This window comes from Mauremys reevesii, linkage group 13 (assembly GCF_016161935.1).
Source record: "Mauremys reevesii isolate NIE-2019 linkage group 13, ASM1616193v1, whole genome shotgun sequence".
In the NCBI taxonomy this organism is placed as follows: Eukaryota; Metazoa; Chordata; order Testudines; family Geoemydidae; genus Mauremys; species Mauremys reevesii.
In genome coordinates, this window is record NC_052635.1 from 35,403,121 (window position 1) to 35,423,980 (window position 20,860).

A 20,860-nucleotide genomic window follows, 5' to 3' on the forward strand; every position below is an offset into this window, starting at 1 on the left:
TGCCTAAGGTTCTAGCAAGACATCCAGCTAGCCTTAAGAAGACATTCACAGTGCCCTGCCTACTCTGTCTGGAAAACTCAGACCTTAAAGGCACGGTCTCCAATACCCCAGTTTCCACTTTCAGGTACAAGTACACATAAAACAATATTTACTATTTAAAATGACACTTTTGCCATAAAATAATAAAGTTACTTTGCCTTTCAGGCTCCTCAGCTGGATAAGGAGAAAGAAAAAGAAGGAAGAGAAAATGAATGAGACAGAGAGAATGAAGAGGCAGAAGAATCAGCAGATTGTGGGTAAATCCCTCTTTTTTCCTCTGATAACATACACTATCAGCCTAACCTCAATTTGGCAACTCTTTTCCCCAGAACAGGCTACAACTGACAAGAAACATTGTTCTGGAGGTGTCTGTAGCCCTAGAAATATTGAGCGATGAGGTATTTTGTCATACAGCCACACCGGAACTAGCTGAAGGGGCCAGAGACGCTTGGTGTGTGTGGGGGAACATGTGTTATATAGCATTATTCAGAGACTAACCAAGAGCTCAAGTGGGACAGGTCCATAAAATCGCTGCTGGGAACTGGCGTACCTAGGCACTTCAGGCTATTAGGCAATCTGAATCTCCTCCTTACTCACTGACTGCCTGTAAAAATAGCACAGGGACAATAGCCCTGCCTAGACTTAAATGCTCCTTTCACCACTGACGCAGTGCAAAACCAAACTACATAGAACATAGAATATGTACATCTGGAAACAGCACCAGTATCTAGCAAAAGGCCACTAATGCTGCCTAACTTTGTGACTGGCTAGCGGAAATACACTCTAAATCATCTGGAATAAGAACATTGTCTAATGGAGTGCTGGAATCATTTCTATTTGATGTGGTTTCTAGCCATCCTTCCAATAAATATAAAGGCTGGCTTTGCACTGCAATTATCCATCTCAAGACATTATTCTCCATAGAGATCTGTTTCATGCTTTTACGAAGGTGTGTTTGCAAGATGTCTGAGAAGAAGGGCATCATGTTCATAAGCTACAGTAGGGGGTCTCAGAATGAGTGACATCCATCAGCACCTTGGGCCTCATTCTCTGCATGCTTACACCGAGTCGGTTGCGTTACAACGGTGTATACGAGAAGAGAATCAGGAGAGGAGACACAATCAGTCTAAACTCTGGTGCTGGCCCTGATTCCCAGACTGGGGCTATTGAGATCATTCTTGATAGGATTTGTAAAGTGCTTTAAGATTCTTCTGAGATGAAAGGTGCTATAGAAGTATAGGACGTTATTACCACAATCGGACAAGCTCTCCATTTCCCTAGCAATAATGCAGCTCATTGGTAGGGATAAACTACGGAGCCAAAGCAAACCAGATTATTGCCTCATAAAATGGGACATCTGCCCTATTATCACTTAAATAAATAAATTTGACCGTAATAATAAAATATAATGGTGAAATATTTATAGGTAATTTTTCAATGTAACAAGGATTAAGCCATTTACAGGAGTCACACAGCTAAATGCTCCCCATGCAGTCCACTGAAAACTGATCTACAGTGTGTGTGTGTGTGTGTGTGTGGCGGGGGGGGGATTAGACTAAACATTATATTGATATTTTAAAATATGACTAGCAACCACAGAACCCCTTTCTCTCACATCCCAACACAGAGAACCAAAGTAGAGAGGAACGCAGTTCAAATAATCCAGAGAGAACTGTGATATTAATCATAAAGAAAACACTCTAGTTAGGCCCACATATTCAAAATTGCACGTGCAGTTATTGCAGTTGTGCACACACAGCAGCCACCAGCATGTGTAAATGGTTAGTTAGGCAGACTTGTGAGTCCTCTTGCTATGACTGCACTCAATCCCAGCAATAATTGTATAGATAAAAATTAGATGTGCAAATGCAGTTCTTGAAATTGTTCTTGAAAACAGCAGGGCAAACAGAACTCTGACTAAAGCCAATGGGAGTTCTGTCTGTATAAGGAGAACTGGAACAAGTTAATAGTACAATGCAAGGAATTATTAAAGGAACACTATCAGCTCAAAAAATGATAGTTATGTTTCAAAATTTCTCACCTACTATTTTTCCAAGTAACATCTATTACTTCTATAACTGGAGGAGTTCAGAGAGAGAAAAAACTCCCTGTTTTAAGTTTGTTCACTAGGCAACATATTGTGTACAAATAGTATCATTGTTTCCTTTAGATACTTATTTTCCGACTCTTCTCTGTGTGTGGATATTACATACAGCAGCAGTGATCAGAAAAAACTATTTTTTAAAAAAAACAATATAAAGTTGTATATTAAATAACAAAAACCAGCAAGGTGATTTTGAGTCAAGATAGGACTTGAAACTACTTTTAACTCAGTGTTTGAAAATGTCTAGATTTTACGTTGACAGTGAGGTTGAGCTCCTGAGTAAGTGTTTAATTTACCCCTTTTAGGGCATAAATTTCAACACTTACTGCTCTAATAACCAATAATGCAATAAATCCAGTTTAATTTTAGAGCAAGATCCAATTGATTAAATCTACAATGTAATAATATAAAATAATATGCATTAGAATTAACAACATAAGATATTAGATAAAAGTAAAATAGTATCAATGCCTTTGAATGATTTGAACTATATTTTTGTTTAATGTTGTCTTCCAGATCATTGTTTTTAAAAGCACTGTGAGGCTGCTACATCCAGCAAGATCATTTGCTTATCTCCATATCACTGCTATCTTCTCCAGTCAGCAGCACAAAACTAATTGATTTGCTTGTTTTTTCTGCATGTTTGTGCATATTTGTGAAGTTGAAAGAGGAGTGAATGTAAAGGTACAGCTCTAAAAATTACTGTGTGTGAGACAAACAGACTAAAAAACTCAGACAATGGCCCTGAAGTCAGAAACGGTGTGCCATAATTTGTATGCATATACCTCTGCATGATTACCATGAATGGGCACGCTGTTGCAGTATTTGCATACCCAAATTATGCAGGATTATTTTGCATATGTATTTCCAAGTTTGCAATTCTAAAAATTTGCCTGTTATTTGCACCCCCCCTCTATGTAGCTACATAAAATACGTGTGCATGTGTGTGTGATTCCATTAAGCCATTTCTCTCTTAGTGCACTACCTTCCTGCTTGAAGAGTTCCTATGTTTCTCTTTGTATCACTTTGGCTTCTAGTACTAAAAGCCACATCCTGTTATGTTTGGTTGCTAGGTGGAGAAATGTTATCATGGGCTTCAGCAATAATTTATCCATAGAGCTAGAGGAGCTGTCATGTACTTCTGACAGTGAGCTGCAGCACTTTATCAGCTTGCCTGTAAATCAACCGTGTGTGGGTGAAGATGCCAACAGTGTTTGATCTCTCTCAGACACTCTAATAATCTGCTTTTGTCTGATTGATTCCTTCACATCACCAAGCACATTGCAACCGAGAGTGGAGTGCCCTCTGTTTATCTCCATTGGTCATCTGCTTGAGGGCAACAGGGCAGAAAATGCTGTTCTCACCAAGATGTAAGAGTTTTTTTTGGAATTAGGGGCTTTACATCATATCCTGAAGCAGGTTTAGTCCAGTAAATCAATGATAGCAGAATTGAATGCACCATAAATACCTCAAACCATATCTCGTACAAGAATGTAAGAGTAATTCATAGAAACAGGAAAGGTAACTTTGCTGGAAAGAATTATGACCCCTACAAGCTCAAGACATGCAGGTCTTTTATGGCCTGTGTTTGCATCTACCCTCTTGAACTTTGGAAAGACATGCACTGCTCACTGGCATTTGGTTCTAGGCAGTTCAGAAATAATATCTAGTTGAGCAAGATGCTGTCAGAATTGATCACTGCCTCTCAATCTAAAGCCAACTTTTTCTAAATTTCTGTCAACTTCCATTACACATGGCAGAAGCCCATGCGCCATGCCATGCGCAATGTTAAAATGATGTGCAATGCACTGTGTTGTTTGATGCACTGCTTTCAAAGGTAAATATCAAAGGGTGCAGCCTAATTAATAGTCTAAATTCCTCAAGAGTGGGCATGCGTCTCTCCCTTGCATTAGAGTCCAAACAGAGATCTGGGTTGGTTTGGGGTAATTTTTTTTTTTACATCACTCTATCCCCCAGCTGAAAATCAAGAGCTTATTATCGCTCAGAGCCTGGCAACAGCTCATTGTGCAGTGATCTGGGGTCAGAAGTGGACTTGGGTTCTTGACCTGTATGAAAGCTGAGGTCAGGAGATATTGTAGATGTGATTGACTAAATCTCATCAGGGGATGCATTCGGCTGTAGCATTCCCTTTCTGGCTCACAAGGGGATGGTATTGGCCACAGCATCCTTGGCGAAAGCAGTCATTTCAGCCCAGCCCACTGCAAAAACACTGTACAGAAAAAGCACTGCTAATAAAGGGTGAAATTCACACCACCTGCATAAGGCATTTGTATTCATACTCAATGTGAACAGAGCATGGGGGAGAAAATTGATGGCACTAACCCAGGGTAAGGATGCAGAACTTTCTATATGCCAGAACAATGGCTGCAGTGCCTCCACATTTATTGCACGGGATACTAGGGCCCTGCATCTGTGCACATGTGGATCCATAGTCTCTCTCTTGGCCCTTCCCCATGTAGCCCCCATACATAGATGATACATGGAGACTAGTTCCACAGTACAAAGTGGGAGGGGAAGATGATGGCCCTCCACAGCTCATTAGCTTGCTGACCTCATGCACAGACCCAATGGGGGCTTAATTGGTACAGAGGGACTTGTACTAGCCTTCCATACTGAATTTCCGTCACAGTGAAATCTGAGGTTCCTTCGCTGGGCTTCCAACATGATCATCCTTTCTATGGGAATAAGGATAATAGTCACACGTTGCTGCACTCCACACATAACATTCCTGACTCAAAGCCAAAGAGCAAGGAAATGTACAGTATATACTCTCCACTCCTCCATCCACAGGCACATATCTTACCACTTCCACAACTACACACACAAGACACACACCACAGATCTTAACTCTATGCCCTGTATGGTTGCTAGCCTTTCAGCACCCCACTTACCAGACTACCCACTCCCAACACTATGAGTTGCTTCCCATCAGATGCTCGGTGTAGCAAATGTGCAAATATTATGTGCTTCCTGTTCAGTATGACATCTCTCTGTCTGTCTAGTATAACAGTGAAAGATTAGGATGCAATCTAGGAGGATTTTATACACAGGATCATATTCTAGTTTTGGATCCAGATAACTGACACCCATTCTATTAGAGACTGGAATATGGCCACAAAGTTTAGCGAGAGAAAGGGCCAGATCCTCAGGTAGTGTAAATCAGCTATCTTGAAGGGTAACCTCATTGTTCATTATTCCTGGGGCTTGATTCTGGTCTTGCTTATACGGTTTGAGCGGTGAGTCTATTGACTTTTATGGAATCAGTCAAGATTTACTCTGGTGTAAATAAGAACCAGGGCCTATATCTTCCGTGGAGTTAAAATATACTCAGCTTATACTACTACCCACTATTATATTGTGAAATCATTATGATGTTCTGTCTGTAGGGGCTACTCATCTCTACTACCAGGGGCCACTCTAGCTATAGGCAAACTAGGCAGATGCCTAGGATGGCAGATTCTGCTTAGGGTGATAGGGCCAAAGCTTGGTGGTGCTGCCACCCCATTCCAGGGCATAACACCACTCACTCAAATTTGGCCCAGCCGCCCAACTGTTGTGATGGCGAAGTGGTCAGGCCAAACCTAAGTGGTGCTGTGATTCTGCATACCAGGTCGCAGAGCTACTCGCTCAAATTTGGCCTGGCCACCTCTATGTCATGACAGAGGGGTGGCTAGGCCAAATCTGAGTGAGTGATATTGCAACCTGGTGCTTGGCCTCCCCATGCCTACCATAACCATTGAACCATTAGAAGGCTCATTTCCCCCGCCCCCTAAAGTCCAGTGCATATATCCCTGGTTGAGAACCTCTGCTTTAGGGAGTAAAAGGTGGGTGGCACACTGAAGTTTTGCCTAAGGCAACAGATTGTCTTGGGCTGCCTCTGTCTGCTACCACAGTATCACACTTTGCTCAACCAGCATTTCCTAAAGAAAGATGGAGAAGAGAAGAGAGACAAAAAGGAGCAAGAGAGTTTGAAAGAAGGAAAATGGAGCATCTGTAAGAGGCCTGCACTTTGGATAATATAAGAGCTTTGCCGCATAAAATTATCCTTGAGGGAGCTGTATAAGTGGAGGATATTACATGGCTGAACAGTAAATATCAGATTTCTTTTTACAAGTATATTCTGCATTTTATTACATTCTGACTGGCAGATCCATATGTTTTAAAATTATCCTGTTTAAGAAAGGACTGTGCTTAAACTTACAGGCCAAATTGTCTGCTGGTCTAAATAGATGTAGCTCCATGATTTCAATGGAGTATTTCCCACTTACACCAGTAGAGAATTTTTCTCTTCAGCAGTAGTGGGAACCCGAATATACCACTATAGGAAAGAAAAGGGACACACACAAACTTAGGAGGATTACTTTTTCCACTGTTAAAGAACTGACCCTTTGTACTTGATGGTCAGTGGGATCTTGTTCTTCCAAAATGAGACAGGGAATAGTAAGAAAATGATTTTTCTAGATTTTCAGATGATTTAGCATGTTCATTCATGCACAATTGCGTACATAAATTTGTAGATGCAATTACCACGCCTGCAACTTTGCTTCATGATAGACCAAAAAATAAATTGCATATCAGGCATTTTACACATGCATTTGTATTATTCATGGTGCTGGAGCAAATGAGTACTATAGGAAGAAAATTAATAAGGGCTTGTCTACACTTGGAAATTTACTAAAAGAGCTAATCTGGAATATTACAATTCTTTTGGAATAGTTATTTCAGTATAGGACCCCGTGTGGGGACACTTATTCTGGTGCTCATACTTAAAGCATAAGTGAGCAGCTGAGAATTCCTGCTTTAAGCCACTCTCTTCCTCTAGGATCATAGGGAGGGGAGAAAAGTGGCTTAGAGCCATCTTTGCCTCTCCCACTTCAGCTACATCAAGCCTGATCACGGCACAATGCTGTGCCCTGGTCTCTACTGAGCAGCACATAATATTATAGCTGTAAACCTGGCTCATGCTTCCTCTGCCTCCTCTGTCCTCCCTGGTTTCTAATCCTTTTCATTGTCGCCATATAACTATTGTGAGCTGTCTATCACTTTTGTGTGATGTTACGATACATAACTGGTGGTCACTAGGATATTACACACATAAAATTACCTAAATTCTGGACATGCCCCCCTCAAGCTCGCCTGTATTGGCTTGGAAGTGTAGCAAACTCAAGGCAGACTGTTAGGAAACAGGGCACAAACCCCAAATTGGTTGAGTTCTATAGTTAGGTGTCACCAACCAGTTATCAGAGTTACCGGAACTCCTCAGGCATTGTGGAGTCACAGACAGTTCTCTTGGGTACTCTGATCTATCTTGCCACCCAGATCAGCTTACCTTTGTTATAGATAATCCCTTACACCAAAAATCACAGCAATTCAGGTTACTCCCAGTTCCAAAGGACTGGTCACTTTCCCCCGGTCAATTGCACCTTAGATCTCACACCAGTGACAATGCTTGTAGCCAAACTAAAGATGTATTATGTAGGAAAAGGAAATGAGAGTTATTTACAAAGTTAAAGCAGGTAAACATAGATACACACAAATGAGTTCCAATCTTAAGTTTCAAAAACTAATAGAAGCTTCTATGATTAGCAATCTCTATATGTCCTTAAGGGCTAAGCCAGGCTAAGCACTGGTGATCTTTTGCTTATGCTTAGTAATCCTTGCCCCTCAGCATCCAAGCAGTTCCTCCTTGTTAGGATTTTTTACTCCTTCCCTCCCTTCTGCTTTGAGTTGAAAACTCAGCTGATGGGAGGAATTCACTTGCACATCTCCTCTTTGTAGTGGGAGGGGGAAGCAATCAACAAAGTCTTTTGTCCTCAGGTGTTGCACGACAGTTCATCTGGTGTCAATAGGACTTTGTCAGGCAGGACATAACACCTGTTGGAGACTTTGGCTATGGCTACACTAGAGAGTTACAGTGGTGCAGCTGCATCAGTGCAGCTGTGCCACTGTACGCTCTCTGTGTAGCTGCTTTAAGCCAATAGAAGAGGGGTCTCCCTTTGACTTTAATTAATCCACCCCCAATAAGCAGCAATAGCTATGTCTGCAGGAGAAGCTCTCTGGCCGACACAGCACTGTCCACATCGGTGCTTAGGATGGCGTAATTTATGCCGTTCAGGGGGTGGCTTATTCACACCCCTGAGCGACATAAATTATACCAACAAAAGTGGTAGCGTCCACATAGCCTAGTATTTCACACTAGTTAATGCTTCCTCCTGTCTGGTGGTTTGCAAAGTTTCAGAGAAAATGCAAATGCTCAAATATTACCGTACAATATGGGATACAGATGTTATAAGTGACATTAATGCAGGCAGCAACTTACAAGCATTCAGTACAGCCTAAACACTAAGCATATTTTCATAACTCTAATACTGATTTTACCAATTCTAACACGGACTGAACTGTGACTGGTTCCAGGCATGTGTTTGTCAGTATTCAAGTGAGGCATGAGGACCTTGGTATAGGCTGGTATCTGGTTTGCCAGACTCTCAGCCCAAAGTGTTGCCCCTACCATCAAGTTCTCAAAACACTTTATTTAAAATCCCTGCCTATTTAATGAGATCTGTAGCAGCACCTTGTGATATACAGCACCTGTGTGTAACTAGACAGGGCCACAAAAGATACAGAAAAACACTGTTTAGGTAACTCTAGGAAAAGGGTTTCTGGGTACCCGACCTTCCTATAAAATCCTTGGGTTCTGCTGTCACCTTGCTTGAAATATGTGATTTTTTTGAAGTATAATCTGAGTAAGTGGTATTTCTGGGTAGGCTACCAAACTTTTAGCCAATGCTATTGATTGATGGATTGAGGCTATGACATGACTTTTAGTAATAACATTGTTAGGAGTGTTGCAAAAACATGACCCTTTCTTTGGAGTTTGTGGTAAGGCAAATATCTGGGGGTAGGGGTGGAATCTCAGGCAGCTGGTTGGGTCAGGTAAGTCAACATCAGGTCTTCTGTATGGGGAACACCAGGTCTGGTTCACAATGTAGGATTATAATGAATGCCATCATATGTATTTGTGGGAGAACCTTCCTAATTCATTTGTGTTTTTTATTTTAATGCTGAATTCGGAACATTACACTTTGTCCTTGCTATAGATAAGCACCCTTCCACTTAGCATATTACTTGTAGTGTGTATAACCTACAAGCTAATGTGACATGACTGAAAGCTGATCACCTTTGATAGGATTGTTTACCCAGAAATGGCCAAATAGGATCTACCATGATGCCACATTTTAAAAGCCTATTTCAAGACTATTTATGGTCAGGAAAGTCATAACCCCACCACACACAAATCCAGCAACAGGAGGGAGAATGAAATTTGGAACTATCTCAGAAACCTGTTTGAAATGGACTCACACATTCTCAAAACCTTCCAGGAGAAGTTAGACCTTTCTTCCAGGTGAGTGACAAGCTGCAGTTATGTGATAAGAGAGTCAGTAGCCTTCAGTCATTTGTAACTAAGTTTAATGTCTCACCTCACAACCGTATTTGCAGGGAGAAGTCTTCATTTTAAAGACTCAAGGCCTGGTTCATCCATTCAGGGAACAGAATCAATACAATGTGACTTTTCTGACTAAGCACAACTAACCAACATCGCTCAAATATCCAATACTTGCTGAGAACGGTTCGTGATCAATCCACAGAGCGAAAAATTTTGGAAAAAAAATATCAAATTATTAAAATAACCAATTAATTTGAAGAAAATGAGCTTTGATGGTGGATATTCCACATGCTGAAAAAAAACAGGGGCCAAATAAGTTCGATGCTGTACATAACACACTGAGTGTTATTTGCTCAGCCTTTCCACATACTCAGCTAGTAATCAGGAGATCCCAGGGTTCACAGTGGGATGCAGAGGTTCACATCGGTAATTTAAAGAGAATTGCAGCAGCTTCTAATGATTCTTGAAATCGAGGTGTGCAAAAGGGATCAGAGACAGACAGGATATCGAGGACTGAGAAAAAAAGAATTTGATTTCAGCAGGAGTGAAAATGAAAGTTGTTCTTCTGGATGTGATAGTAGAGATACAGAGAAACTGCAAATTGAGTATTTCAATTCCTCCCTCCCCACAATGCTAAGTGCTTTTAACAATTGAAATAAAGGGAAAAGAGGAAAAGCCCCTATGCAGTATTCAGAACACTCAAACATCAGGGGATTGTTAATGGGCTAGAGACTGTTTCAAGGTCACTGGTTCAACTCCAGCCCAGGTTAGGAGTAATTGAAAGTCATTACCACTTGATGGCTGTTCAGTAGCTCAAGTGAAATGCGTTGGTGGTCCTAATACAGTTCCTAGTGAACAGGTGTCTGTATCACACACAAAATCAGCTGCCTAAGCTGTCAAGCTGGCACATTTCTCCAGTGCTGAATTTATTTGAAAGATTTAAAACAAACAAAAGAAACCCTGAGGGCTGATGGAATCACAAAAGAGTACAAACCCTACAACTACTGGGATCTGCACTGGCTGCCAGCAGGTTCCTGGGTGGTTTAGTACCCGGTTACCCAAAAGACCACCTCCACATTCCCATGGTACTGTGATGATCCTTAGCGACATCTGAGCTGGAGCTTCCTCTTTATCAATGTGATTTAGCTGTGGCAGGGCATTTGCTAGCTTTCCAAGGAAATGCCTTTTCCTCCAGGCATTTGAAAAGGGAGTCAGCAATTAAGCTTGGATTTTTTTTTAAAGGTGATATGCATTAAAGATTACGGGTACTTTCTGGACATGTGGTAATACTGTACTGGTAACTGTATAATTACTTTAAGGTCTCAACTGTTTGTACTGAATACTGTCCATTATTTTATGGGAGGCAACTTGAACATAAGATACTTGGTCACTAAAAATCAAAATAAACAAACTGAATTTTTCATAGTGCCTTCTAAATGTGTTGTGAATGCCCAACAAAACTTCAATTATTTGTCTCCATGCTTATAAGTCTACATAGTAAGGACCAATGTGGTAAATTATAACTATACATATAATTAAGAAGGTTTCCCCAAAGTTCTCCAACCTAATGGCTGTTGATTCCCTTAACCTAAGTCAGTTTGCTGAAGTAAGGGATGAGAAAAGCAACTTCTTTAGGATAGCATCCAGAATGAACCAAATATTGTAAGAAAAGCAAGTAAAAAATGGATAATTTTACTACTCATCTCAAGCTATTACTGTATGTCTTTCAGTGCTCCAGTAATAACAAGCCAAATTTTCAATGAATTAGGTATGGAAGTGGAAGTAAAAAATGTTCACATAAATGCATGCCTGATGTGTGCCTGCAGGGACCATAATCACATGCAAACTATAATTGCATGTGCAAATTGATTGTTGTGGTATTGTGCTTGCAAATGCCTGTTCTGCACACACACTTGTGCACTTAAAACCCTTTGTAAATTAGGATTAGTTATCTCTATCAAACTGAGATCATCCTTAACATAAGAATGGCCATACAGGCTCAGACTAATGGTCCATCTAGTCCAGGATCCTCTCTTCTGACAGTGGTCCATGCCAGATTATTCAGAGAGAGTGAACTGAGCAGGGCAATTTATCGAGTGATCCATCCCCAGTCATCCAGTTCCAATTTCTTAATCTCAACCTACTCAATATGTAGCTGTGGATATAAGATTGACTTTCATTGGAGCGACATAATTCCATGCAGAAGCACAACTATGGAAACAGAAAGAAGTTTTCATAAGCAGGAACTCATTGCTATGCAACCTATTTTGTTTTTATACCTAACCTATCAGAAAAAAAAAGGCCGAGCATTCTCTAAGTAGTTCTGCACTTTACATGCCATGTTTGGGATATGTTGAAGATTCAGGGCTCTGAATAAATAAAAACATCTGAATATCTGTTGGTACAATTTTGGGAAACATGGGTACCCTTTCGGTCTTTCTTGTTGGAGTAGTTGGATAAAGAGGAAATGTGTAAGCAAGTTATACTAACCGAGTATGGCTAGTGTACAACAGACATTGAACACAAAGCTTTCATCCGCATCTGAGAGAAATAAGTCTATATTATTAGTAGGGATGCAACTATAGCCCCCAAGCCTATATTCATTGTGCCCTCAAAAGTCAACTGGAGTATTTGGGGGCAGGGTCCAAGGAATGCAGTACCATGCCTCTAATGAGCTTGGTATACCTCTTCATTTAAGCCAAACAAAGACTGACTAAATATTGGAATCTGTAGTGCTGCATTGGTGGTAACTGAGCTAACTAGGGAAACCCATGCACACATTCCATTAGCTGCAATAGGACTTGTGTGGGGAAGTGTCACTGGCACAAGACAAGGAAAGATCAAGCAAGATAATTAAAAAATAGGAAATCCTAAACCTGGGTCCTCTTCTAGAACTGCACCTTGCCTTTGTTCTTCAGTGTTTAATAGTTTCTCTCTGCTTCTGGTTTTGACCAGAAATAGAAGGGCTAGAATCTCATGAGCCTGTTTTTGTAGGGTTTCCATGTCCAAATTAGAGACTAAAGGGCCTAAAAATTAATTACCACTTCCAAATACTGACAGATTTCTACCGGGAATTAATTGTGTGCAAGCTTTGTATAAGCATCTGATCTTTTGAATTAGTATCAGAACCGGACTCAGATTCCAAACCTTTTGAGATAATGGGGGGCGCAGGGAGGGGAGAGTCTTAACAGGAGAGCAAACGTCATTGTGGCCTAAGGCACCCTTACATGTGTGTTAGGGAAACAGCTGAAAAGGAAGATTGATTAATCTGAAAATGGAGTCAAATCTAATTCTTCACCCTTTACTCGTGTGACCTGTCTTTTCTCAACAGTGCTGCCCTCTTGAAACCAGCAGGACCAATCACAAAAGCAGGGGCTTGCAGGATCAAGTCCACAAACACTTCACTGTCAATGTACCATCCTGCATCATGTAGGCATTCTTCTCAAAACATATTTCTATTATTTGTGTTTATAAATGTGGCATCTGCTTTTATAACCTACACAGAGTCAAGTAGCTAATGCACCTGTTTTCGCCCCACTCCTGCTTCTTTGAAATATTATTTCACTCCTAATTTTCAGCTCCCCCCTTCTCTCTCTTTTTATTTTCTTTGGTGACCACAAATGTAGTTTCAGTAAATAAAGCTAGTGCTTGATAATGTGGAACGGCCAAGAGCTTAACTCTGCCCTTGGAGATCACTTACATCAAACCAGCGATCAAAAAGTGGTGCAGATAAAATTTGTCATCAGGGATTTCCTACAAAAGAATTACAGTGGAGAAATGGCCTGATCGATACTATGGATTTTCACTGCAGGGGCTGATAGTCCAATTGCTGTGAAACACTCACACAGATAAAAGGGCATGGCTGCCACTTTGTTACAGACTGCTGACTCAGCGCAAAGCCTGTCAGGTATTTATAGGCCAAAGTGATACAGAATTATCACCTTGCAGTGCCCAGCTCTTGTTAGTTCTAAGATTGCCTCCCTTTATGGGATTGCTAAATGCAGGTGAATGGAAAAATGATGGCTAACAGCTGTCAAAATGCAACAGAATGAAGTACTTAAATCTTTTTTTATCCATTAAAAGGGTAACAACCAACCATATATCATAGTGCAGACGCTGTAATGATATTTGGGGCCAGTAAACTAGGGGTTATAAACAACGTATGTTCTGATCAAAACAGCAGAGAAAATATAAAGGGGTAAAAAAAAAAAAGAGTAATAGTAGAAAATTCTGCCATGAAGCTTGTTAATTTACTTTAGCACAATATGTGGCTTGGCCTTTACACACCATCTTTCTTATATGTCTCTCAAAACACTTCCTCAGCATTATTAAAACTAGCCTTGCAATTCCACCTATGTGGAGGGAAATGTTATTATACCCAATATACAGATGGATAAACTGCTTCTCTGAAATGTCAGAGGACAGGGCTGTGGCAGTGCAGGAAACAGAACCCAGTAGTCCTGACTGCTAGCTCATTGTTCTCCAGGAGTTCTCAAACTTCATTGCACTGCAACCCCCATCTAACAACAAAAATTACTCCATGACCCCAGGAGGGGAGACCAAAGCCTGAGCCTGCCCGAAGTCTGAGCCCCACTTCCCTGGGGCTGAACCTGAAGCCAGAGCCCTGCTGCCCCGGGTCAGGGGCTTGGGCCCAAGACCGAGCAAATCTAACGCCAGCCCTGGCAACCCCAGGAAAACGGGGTCACGACCCACTTTGGGGTCCCAACCCACAGTTTGAGAACCATTGGACTACACTCTCTTCTAGACAAAACATTGATCAATATTGAACATTAATAGCCAAATATTAATGGCTCATTGAATTCAATGGTAGTTGCACACATACATTGCTTGTAGGATCAAACCATAAGACAGGCAAAATAAATATATATTTGCATAGAGAAGTATTAATGTTATTGTACATGTTCAAGAAAGATTAATTTAAACTGGAACAGGTGCACAGAAAAGCGAATAGGATGATCTGGGGAATGGAGGTCATATCTTATGAGAGGAGGCTTATTTACACTAGCAAAAAGAAGGCCGAGAGGGGATATGATTCCTCTCTAGAAATACATTAACAGGTAAATATCAGGGAGGGTGAAAAGGCTATTTAAGCTAAAGGACAATGTTGGCACAAGAAAAACTGGATATACGCTGGCTGAGAACAAATTCAGGCTGGAAATTAGAAGAGAGAGGTGAGGTGAGGTTCTGGAACAGTCTCCCAGCAGGGGCAAACAACTTATTTGGTTTTTAGAGAGGACTGGACAAATAGATGAGTGCACTTATACAACAGGGCTACTTGTGATGGTAGGGGGCAGGGCTCAACAGCTCAGAGGCTCACTAGTTGTATTATTATTATTTGTACTGGGGAAGCATCCAGGAGTCCCACTCATGAACAAGAACCCCATTGTGCTAGGCGCTGTACAAACACAGAATGAAAAGGCAATTCCTGCCCTAGATAGTTTACAAGCTAAGTACATTATCTATTCTAATATTGCCTTGTAAAATTGTCACGGCAGATTAGCAGCCCTGGCATAAATTCTCCTTGGCCCCATAATCATGTTCATGATATTGATAAAAAAAATAGTTCATTTCGTTCTGAAGAAAAGTTATTTGCTCTGGGCATATGTCCGACTAGATTTTGTAAGATTTCCCTAATACATTTATTCCTTTAGCGACATTCCAGTTGTACTGTAAACTACTTCACACAACTATACTTTTAGTTTTGCATGTTCATTTGGTTAGTTTAACCATGTGTGATGCTAACAACATAGATGGTCTTGAGACCACACCATGGAAATGACCTCCTCTGCCTGCAAGTCCAGATCTGTATCCATATATGAACTTTGTAACTTGTGCCCAACTCCAGCTATGAATAGCTCCCCATAGATATCTAGTTCAGATAAGTAAGGATTCAGTAGGACTACCTGCATGAATAAAGCAAGACTAACCCAGAGACTAGCTATTTTCAAAACACGTCGGGAAACCCAGCTATTATAACAGAAGTCAAGAAAAACAAACAAAACAAGCCTAGAAGAACTCACAGTGTCTGGGAGAGGTGAACAGTAGAATCCACCATGAAGTCCATTATGGACAATGCTTTTCTGGTTCAATCTGGATACTATAGTTAGAGGTGTTGTAAAGAACCGGAGATCAATTAGATACATTTATTTGATCTGGCAGATAAAGCACTGGGCCTTTATCTACCTATTTTGTATATTTTCCAAAAATAAACTAACAATGTGGACACAGACAAATACCTGTATACATAATATTTAAGGCTGGAATTCTTAAAGATGCCTAGGAGGACTAGGGCACCCAAGTATCATTGAAATTCAATGGGATTTAGGTGCCCAAATCCCTTCATCTCCTATGCAAATCCCAATCTTAAAGATAAAGGAACAACAACAACAACAAAAAATACAAAATCCAAGATCCACACAATTTCAAAATAGTGCCAAGGCGCTGGACCTAAACATACGGGGAAGAGGCTTATGGCAAATTTATCCATAGTGGCTAGACACAAAGGCAGAGCCTTCAGATGGGAAATGCACGGAGTTCAAATTACAATACAAAAACTCAGGGGAAAGAACTAATTGAAATAAAGTTTCCGTTGTCTGGAAGACATGTTAAAGGTTTTTGAACCAAAATCTTTCCTGAGCAGTTTTTGTCATGGCTCCGGAAAAGAACCCACACCTTCCTGTGTGCTCCATAGGGAAATTATCTTAGTACTTGTTTGAACTGCCTAGTGCTGGTAGAATCATAGCTGCTATCATCACTGTATTGTTGGATGGAAGTTTACTGTCACTAGCAATAAGCAGTAGATAAAGGGGGGGAACAAAAGGGAAAAATAGAAAAAAAAATTCACCAGAGTGAAAAAAAAAACAAAGGAAAAAAGAATATACATAAACTAGTTGTTTTTGTCTCTCTAGTTGCTATGATGTGCACAAAGGAAATAGACTGAATAAAATCACATCTCAGGAACACCAACATAAATTCCCCCTTGCTTTGACAAGTACGTAATTTTGTGCAGTGATGCTCTTCACGTCTGGAGAGTTATGAGGCAATTTCATTCCCATCTGACAAATTTACAAAGAAACATTAGAGAGAAGGGATTAGAAAAGCGAGAAATCTTTATAGACTTTTTCCTCAGGCTGCATTTTCCTTCCATCTTTTGGCTCTTCCTTGAGGAATATGTATGAGTGACTCATGCTGTATGAACGCCATAACTGAAACACTTAGCAGATAAGCATAACATGAAATATGCTTTAAATCAACTAATTGTATTTACATTATTTTGGAGGGATGATCCTGATTGGCTAAAGTTCAGCAAAAAGTTGCTATTGTGCGTTTTCAATATGATAATTTAAAACAAGGCAAAAAGGCAAAAAATGATTGCTAAAGTGTTAACTATGTAGGTTTCCTAAAAAAAGGAATTAACAATTTGCATTGACATAGCTGTTTCCATCTTCAAATTCCTGTACATATATTGGCTTATCTGTCCTCATAAGAGTCCTGTGGAGTTAAATATTTTTTTCTCCATTTTACATGTTGTGAAGAGGCGATAGAGAGGCGAAGTTTCCCAAAGTTACACAGGGAACGAGTGTCAACACTGGCATTAGATCCCAGATATTCTTGGCTCTCAGTACTATGTATATGCCTCTATCTTTTTAACAAAGTAGTTGTGCTTAGTGAAGTCCACGCTGACATTATATTACTCGAAAATAAATTACTTTAGAAATAATGATAAAAAAATGATCCAAGGGATTTGCTTTTTGGTGAATCTAGTTTTCATACGTGAAATATTCATGATTATTTTTTGCTGTTATCCACTTTGCAGAACATATTTAAGCTCAGCTAATTTATTGCTGTTACAGAATACTGAAATGTAGCTTACTATTAATAAGCAAATTCTCCCTCTCTCTTTCTTTCTTTTCAACTGCAAAATGCTATTGACAATAAGTAAACTTAATTCATCCCTGATGTAAGTTAAAGGGGCTTACACCAGGGATAAACTGGGCCCTGTCAGTCAATATCTTTTATCCACGTAAAGTTTCTTGCAGGCCTTCTTTCTATTTCAGGTCATTGCAAGACTATATGGTGGGTTTTTCCCCCCTACTTTTTTAGCAATGAAAACTATTTGACAGTGTTCAGAAATTCCAAAAACATATTCCTTTCTTGGCTCAAAGATGAAATATAATATAATGCAGATGCTTTCCGATACGGAACACAGATGAAAATGCTTTATAACCACGACTTATGGAGTAGAAAAAAGCACAGGGGACAAGGTTTCTAGGGCCCTGGTTGAAAGCCCCAAAGCAATCTCTGCAATATCTGTAATATGACAGAAAAAAGTCAGGGAGGAGTATTTATTATCTTTTTCATAGGACCCAGGTGGACTTATTGGCAGCCATGTTTATGACTCAGTATCCATTTTAAAATAATGAAATATAATAAATGGAAAATCATATGTGTAATCAATCTGGACTTTAACAACTTTCAGATTTTATTGTCTCTGCATTTGCAATCACTTTTTCATGGAGTAGGCAATTTCTTAATAACTTTGACAATGTTGATTTGCCATTTTTATTAACTTTGCTTGAAGTGTCCCTATCCCCTTTTTGTATTTTCAAAACCTGCTTAGGCTGGATGGAGATCTCAGTTATGAGATGTTTTTTTCCACTGTTATGGAAGGCAAAAATGAAAGCCATTTGTGCTTCTGCAACTGGGCAGATAGATAATTGGGGGGAATTTGTTTCTATGCTACTATGGTTTGTATTTGTACCTAGGGGTCTGGTTCTCTTCTTATTTGTTAGGAGATAATGTATGGAGTCAATGTAAAACTGTTGAAAGCACAAGGCAAATTAGGCGCATTATGTTTGAATTAAGGTTGAATAATTCACTCAAACAAATAAGGTATACCTGGAATTTTTGATGTATCTAGAAGGCATAGACTTGCTCTGCCTTTCTACATTCCCAGACACAAAAACAGCTACTTTCAAAATATTTTGTCATTTCAACTTCCAACCTGATCTATGACTCAGAAGCACAGAGAAGTGCAAGAATGAAGTTAACACAGATTTCTGAACCTCCAGAAAGGATCAGTCCCCATGACAACGTGGATCACTTCTTATTTCATCCAAACTGATGCACCTGTCCCTAATATCAAGGGCAAAGAGTGGTGCCTCTGACTGATGCCCTTGAGTATAGACACAGGACTTGATCAAACTACTGAAGAACTACTCCAAAGGACTGAACATCTTTAACTCCCATTGACTTTTGATTGGTGTTGAGGGAATTCAGCAGTCTGCCAAATGGGCTGAACATTTGGTAGGATTAGGCCCATGGTCCTTGACCTGTTTTCAAGATCTTCAGACTCTGGAGGAGTGGTGATTCTGCCCTCCACTCTGGTCTGTAGACATGTCTCTGACAGCATATAAGGGCCATAAATGATCCACAAGAGATTGGCAGATAATTCCCTCAGTGCAGGAGCAGTGTAGAGAGTGTGTCAGAGATAAGAGGTTCTTAGTCCTCAGAGTTATAGAAATTCTGGGCTGCAACGCATCCCACAGGCAGCCTTGGGGAGGCTGGCACAAGTTAGAGTAGTTCCAGGGTCCACCCTGGGATCCAGATGGTACAAAGGTCACAGCCTTTCCCCTGGACTCTCTCTTTTGGGAGTCACAGCACAGAATGTAGCTCTGAGCTTTCACTATCCTGTACAACAGCTTGTAGCCCTGTAAATTACGATTGAACACTTCATACTGGAGAGCTCTCCACTTAGTTCTCAGGAAAATGCCATAAATCAAAATGATGGGGTCTGAGATTTCATACTGTGGTTTAAGTAGCAAACAAGCCTCAAAAATGTCAACAAAATCTTGTGGAAAAAAAAACACAAAAAATCTCTTTTTGAAAGATTTCAGGGCAAGATTTTCAAAAAAGTGCAATTGTGTGGGCAAAATATATGTGCTTAACATGCACTTACAACTCCTGTGACTGCATGTGCAAATGACATTGGTTCTTGTGTGTCTGCAGATGTGCCTAATTAGCCATTCAAAGGCACAGCTACTTGATTTTTGTGTGCAAATTCATGGCTGAACACTTAAAAAATCTGGCCTATAACTAGCTGTCTCAGGTTGATCAAAATAGGGGGGAAACCTTTATTTAAATAGCCACGCTTGAAAAATTAAGTGAGCCAAAAAATCCTTTGATCCTCTTTCCCCCCACTCTTTTCTGCATGTAAGGCATTTAAGCATAATAGGTTTGGTGATAAAGGTAGTGGGAATCAAAACATAATATTTGAATTTTTTTGATCTTGATAATCCCATTTATTTTAAAAGTAAATTAAATTATTTTGAAAGTCTCTCTAGCATGTACTCTACAAATTCATCAGAATCCATTAAAATGCAGCATTTAATTAGCACCCACTTCTATAAAGTGCTGCTAATATTGTATAAACAAGGAAGAGTTGAAAAGCTTATTTTTAACTTCTATCTGCATATATAGTGTGATCATGGTGAATTACAAAAAATATATATACTCAGATAGCACTGGGAAATGAATTTTCACAGTTTGTTTCTGGTAGAAGACACACCAAAGTACCTGTCTTTAATTTGAGTAGCTGTAACAAAAAGTACTTGCCAGCTTGCTTAGCTTTGTATTTAAATGCTCATGTCAGTTCAGCCATGGATAGAATACTGATGTGTCAATATTTGCAAGCCAAAAGATAATAAGTGACTGACTTGAAATAACTTAAAACAATCAGAGTGATTGTACAACATTGCATCAGGTTAAATCTGACCATGCCATAATTAGGGTCCTATCAAATTCACAGCAGTAAAAACACATCACAGACCATGAAATCTGGTCTCCCTCATGAAATCTGGTCTTTTGGATACTTTTATCCTAACCTACAGAGTTGGGCAGCTGGAGAGCAGTGGCTGCTGGCTGGGCACCCAGCTCTGAAGGCAGCACTACCGCCAGCAACAGCGCAGCAGTAATTGTGGCAATACTACTGCCACCATGCCATGCCACCCTTACTTCTACCCTGTTGCTGGAATGGGCACTGCCTTCAGAGCTGGGCACCCAGCCAGCAACTGCAACTCTCCAGCTGCCCAGCTCTGAAGACAGCGCCGAAGTAAGGGTGGTAATACTGCAATCCCGCTACAATAGCTTTGTGATTGGGACCCCCTCTTTGGTCAGGGCAGGACCTCCAGTTTGAGAAACGCTGAGTTTTACGGGCTTTACATGTTTCTATT

General features: G+C 40.2%; 2 long non-coding RNA genes across 3 annotated transcripts in view; one reads left to right on the top strand and one right to left on the bottom strand.

Moving 5' to 3' along the window:
• LOC120379769 overlaps nucleotides 1-3,047 on the top strand; it is a 34,047-nt gene extending 31,000 nt beyond the window's left edge. Inside the window, exons 3-4 of the long non-coding RNA XR_005587577.1 lie at nucleotides 205-296; nucleotides 2,660-3,047. This is a non-coding gene — a long non-coding RNA (uncharacterized LOC120379769). The remainder of the gene's footprint in view (nucleotides 1-204; nucleotides 297-2,659) is intronic.
• LOC120379768 overlaps nucleotides 1-20,860 on the bottom strand; it is a 137,889-nt gene that overhangs the window by 18,737 nt on the left and 98,292 nt on the right. The gene's annotated exons all lie outside the window — the stretch shown is intronic.